Below are 5,000 nucleotides of genomic sequence, written 5' to 3' on the forward strand. Positions count from 1 at the left end.
CCTTCACTAATACAATTTTTTTTTGGGGGTCGTTCCTAACCTAACTAACCTACTTTTTTTTTTCTTCCTTCACTATTAACTCCTACCCATCATTCCCATCATCTCCCTTCACTTGCTGTATCATTCCCTTCACCATTACATCTCTTTCCCATCATCATCATTGATAACTCTTTTTTTTAACTCCTTCCTTCTCTGATATCTCCCATTTTCGTCGTTCCTCTCTTTAATTAACTTCCACCCCATCATTCCCATCACTCCCCTTCACTGTTGTATCATTCCTTCCAACATTACGAGTCCATCTCTCTCCCATCACTCCCTTTGGTGATAACTCCCTTTTTTTTTTCTTGGTTCCCTTCATTATTCAGTCCCATCCATCATTGCATTCACCACTAACACCTCTCTGCTTCATTCCCTTCACTCCTCTTCACTGGTAAATCCCGTTCTGTCCGTCCCTTCACCTCATGCATAATTCCCTTCATTAGTCAAGGCTCGTGCAAGTCATTCTCTTCGCTGGAGACATTTCCCCCTCAGTGATAAGCACGGGAACTCTGCTGTCTGTCTCATGCCACTAAGACTTGTATTTTGAAACGCTTTGCTCTCTCACCATCAATACGGGTCTAGTTGAAGGCACTCGTGTTTCTAAGATTCTTTATGGTTCTGGTGATGGATTAGCTAGATATTTAGTCTATTTTAGGGAGAAACTGTCTTGGAAATCTGCCTGGTCGTCTTTGTGGCCTTGGAAAATTGGTGTGGTGGGTGAGAAAGCAAGGCATTTCTGGAACGCTTTGCTGCCTCGCTATCAATAGTTTCAAAGGTTCTAGTTGAAGGTACTAGTGTTTCTAAGGTTCTGTATGGCTGTGGTGATGGATAAGCAAGATTTCTAGTCTGTTTTAGGGAGAAACTGTCTTTTAAACCCCGCTAGTCGTCTTGTGGTCTTGGGAAATAGTTGTAGTGATAGGGGAGTACGTTTCTAAATATAAGTGGAAGACTCGTATTCTGAAACCCTTTGCTGTCTCGCCATCAGTACTTACTAAAGGGTCTAGTTGAAGGGACTAGTATTTCTAAGGCTCTTCATGGTTCCGGTGATGGATTAGCAAAATTTCTGGTCAATTTTTTATTTATTTATTTTTTTTTTTATTTATACCATGTGGGCTTTTCACGGGAATTTATGGGCTAAAGGGGATACTTTTTGGGGTACCTCCTATCTTAAAGCCCACTCGCTAGGAAACCGTTGCCCCGAGTGAGGAAGCCCAACCTACACTCGGACCGTGGACAGGATTCGAACCCGTGCGCTTAGAGACTCCTCCGACCCCAAAGCACGCATGGTTCCACTGCACCACGGGAGAAACTGTCTTGTAAACCCCACTGGCCGTCTTTGTGGCCTTGGGATATTGTTGTAGTGAGAGAGCAAGGCGTTTCTGAATATAAGTGTAAGACTCGTATTTTGAAACGCTTTGCTGCCTCGCCATCAATACTTTCCAAAGGGTCTAGTTGAAGGTACTCGTGTTTCTAAGGTTCTGTATGGCTCTGGTGATGGATAAGCAAGATTTCTAGTGTTTTAGGGAGAAACTGTCTTGTAAACCCCGCAAGTCGTCTTTGTGGCCTTGACAATTTGTCCTGGTGAGAGCAAGTTGTTTCTGAATAAGGGTGTAAATCTTGCCACTCTCAGCCCACGCCACTCCCAAGGATCAGGAAAATTTTGAAATGTCAGTCTTTGCTTATCTTCTTGTCCTTTCTTCTATTTTTCTTTGAAGTGGCATAAATGTTGACCTTTGTCCTGTGCTGTCTTCATCTCACTTTCTGTCATCATTTTCTTATCCTTGTATTCTTTTGTTTGTGTGCATGTTCAGAGTAGCTACGTGTTCTTTTTTTTAATACTTTCCTGCTTTTGTGTGTGTATGTCATGGTAGCTAATATTTACCTTCCATCATGTTCATTTCACTCTTTTTCTTTTTATCTTCGCATACATGTGTTTCTGTGTATGTCTGGGCATATGTGTGTGTGTGTATTTCTAAACGACTTAGTGGTGTTTTTCTGGTTTTTTTTTTGTCTCCGCGTGTCGTGAAAGTTGATTATTTTCTTTGCCGTGTTTATTTCACCGTTACTTGTGTTTTTCCGTGACTTGCATCATTATAAGTAGAAAAGCTATGAAAACCTCAATAAAACACGACTAATCATCTCTGTGGCCTTTACAAACAGTCCTAGTGAGGGAACAAAGCGTTTAGCAATATTTCTTTAGTGTAGCGTATCGTTCTCAGATGTTTTCGTGGTTCTTGTGACAGTTTAACAAGATCACTAAAAAAAAAAAAAATCAGCATAACCTAATTACTAATCTATGTGGCTTTTCAAAAACATTCCCACATTTTATTCGTGTAGTTTGTAATATTTAAATGTTTTCGTGACTCTTGTGATAGTTAAACAAGATCATTAGTAAGAAATAAAAAAAAATCATAATCTGACTACTAATCTATGTGGCTTTTTAAGAACATTCCCATGAAACAAAGGGTTTTACATTTTATTAGTGTAAGTTGTAATCTTTAAAAGTTTTCGTGGTTCTTGTGATAGTTAAAGAAGATTAGTAAGAAAAAAAAAAAATCATAAGAACTTGACTGCTAATCTGTGTGGCTTTTAAAAACATTCCCAGTGACAAAACAAAGCGTTACCGAATACCTATTTCATTGTATACCCGTGTATGTTATGTATACTCATGTAGGTGTGGCGGAGAGCGAAGGTGGGACATCCGTGTATGTCTGTATGTTTCAATACACGAGGGACGGGTCGAGGTCACGGTGGAGGCGAAGGTAGGGGAGGAGGGTGGGAGGGCCATGAGGTGAAGGTCAGGGAGGGTGAGTTGTGGTGAGGGAGAGGAGAAAGGAGGGAGGGAGGTACAGGAGGAGGGGGGCGTGAAAGGTCATGTGTCTGAGAAGCGAATATTGGCGAGTTTGTCTCCAGGAAAAGATGATAACAGGCCTCTTTCTCCATGGTAACTCTCTCTCTCTCTCTCTCTCTCTCTCTCTCTCTCTCTCTCTCTCGGGCAAGAGTTAGTGGGAGAGGTGAAAAGGCTCTTGTGAAGATGAAACAGTTTATATGGAGATGAATACACGCCTTACTAAACAATATTCTGAAGGGAGGGTGAAGATAGTGTCAGGGAGAGGAGGAGTCAGGGGGGAATGAGGGAGAGGGGGGGTGAGGGAGCAAATGTCAGTCATGCAGGTGTAGGGAAGTTTTTTGGGGGGTGAGGTGGGAGGTGGTTCACAGGGTACTTCTGACTCAGGGGCGCGGAAGGAGGGGGGGAGGGGTGTGCGCGGGTTTCATGGTATGGATGGGCGTGGAGGTGCGGGTCACGAGGCAGGGAGTAGGCGTGAGGGGTGGGCGGGGTGGGCGGTGTGTGGGTGCTTGTCAAGGTGGGTCAATAAATGCAGTGAATGGTGCCTGATAAGAGGTAATTCCCTGGTGTGGGCGCCCCGGGGCTGCCTCGCCTCGCTGGCTGGCTCCTCCCCACCACCAGAGAAATAAACATGTTACGGCGGATATTAAGGAAAAAAAAAAAATGATACTATAAATTTATAAGGGGCGCACAATCCCTCCCTCTCCCTCTCTCTTTCTCCCACGCTGGGCCGCTATGGGTTAACCAGCGGACCAGTCCCCCGCCCCGCCCCGCCCCCGCCCCGCCCCGTGACTCCCCCGGGGGTGTTGGTGGCCGTGATGCACACAACAGATACCCATGAGAAGTTCTCTGGAACCTGCGTGTACCTCGTATTAGACTTTATTAATAGCGAGAGCTGGTGACAGCTGGCACGGGGCTGCGCCAGATGCAACACCCTTTGTTTACCTCGCCCCCGACGCCCACCGCTGCCCACCGCTGCTCATTCAACATTTCCATCAAGTTGTACAGGCTGGTGGAGGCCCATGGTGAGGCTGGGGGAGGCGAATATGGTGCATCAACGCAGGACAACCCATGTACGCAAAAAGGTCTGGCTTGCTGCCTGGCGGTCTCTTGCATCTCGAGAGGGGGAGGAGGGACGGCGCGCTGTCGTGCTGCGGCCTCAGTGTTCATCACGGCCGCGGAGAGCGAGATGGTGCCGAGTCTGTAATTCTTGTTGCTTGGTCGATAGCTACGACCCGAAGGTCTGGTCACCTGTGGGGTCCTGTGACAGGCCCAGTGTTTGAGGACCAGACCACACAGACGTGCAGGCCAGAGGCGTCGACAGTCATGAGTGTCGGGGCAACAACCTGCACCCTTGCCCTGACTCTCCCCCGCCTGCGGACGGGCCCACCTGACAAGCGGACTTAGCAACGCTGTTCTAAAATAGAGGTGTGTGTGTGCATGCGGATGGCTGACGCTCCTGCACTCCTAGGCTGCGCCCATGACAGCCCCGCCAGACCTGTCTCTTCTCAGCTGGAATTTCGACGAGTTTTGAGAAGCTCGATTAGTGTTTGAGTGGGTCAATGCGGACACCAGTGCGCTGGTGGCATAATCAACACAGCCACAGTCATTCTGTTGCTAGTGATCCTTGTAAGGTAGTGGATGTGGCCGCAGGCAGCACTTTTATAAAACTATTAGTCCGTGAGCCAAACGCCTCCTAAAGCCAGTGTCCCAAGGTGAGTGTCGCGCAGGAACAGCCGCAGTCACCACCACAACACATCAACAACAACTGCTACTGCTACAACAACAAACCCCACCCGTCAAGTCCATTCAGACCTTAGTAAGTTCACCACTCTTATGTATCTTGCTCAGTATTATCTGTTGCTTAGGTGTGCTACATTATCAGTGTGTGTGTGTGTGTGTGTGTGTGTGTGTGTGTGTGTGTCCGTGTGTGCGCGCGTGTCGGGGCGGGCCACGCTCTTGACCCTGGCTGGGAGTACCGTATGTTCCCTGGCACACATCCACGACCCCACCACATTACTGCCTCGTCTCCTCACTTACCCTGGCGTGTTACCTGCTTAAAGCACTTCCGGGCGGCAGGACAACCGGGGCGGCACGAGTTGGCCTGCGTGGC

The 5,000-nt window shown here is 47.4% G+C and overlaps 1 protein-coding gene across 1 annotated transcript in view; it reads left to right on the top strand.

Moving 5' to 3' along the window:
* The first annotated feature begins 4,573 nt into the window (after positions 1 to 4,573).
* Positions 4,574 to 5,000, top strand: part of LOC123506338 (protein yippee-like 2) — a 130,883-nt gene continuing 130,456 nt past the window's right edge. The window contains exon 1 of the mRNA XM_045258322.1: positions 4,574 to 4,706. The gene's annotated coding sequence lies outside the window, so the exon portion shown is untranslated. The remainder of the gene's footprint in view (positions 4,707 to 5,000) is intronic.

This window comes from Portunus trituberculatus, chromosome 19 (assembly GCF_017591435.1).
Source record: "Portunus trituberculatus isolate SZX2019 chromosome 19, ASM1759143v1, whole genome shotgun sequence".
Taxonomy (NCBI): domain Eukaryota; kingdom Metazoa; phylum Arthropoda; class Malacostraca; order Decapoda; family Portunidae; genus Portunus; species Portunus trituberculatus.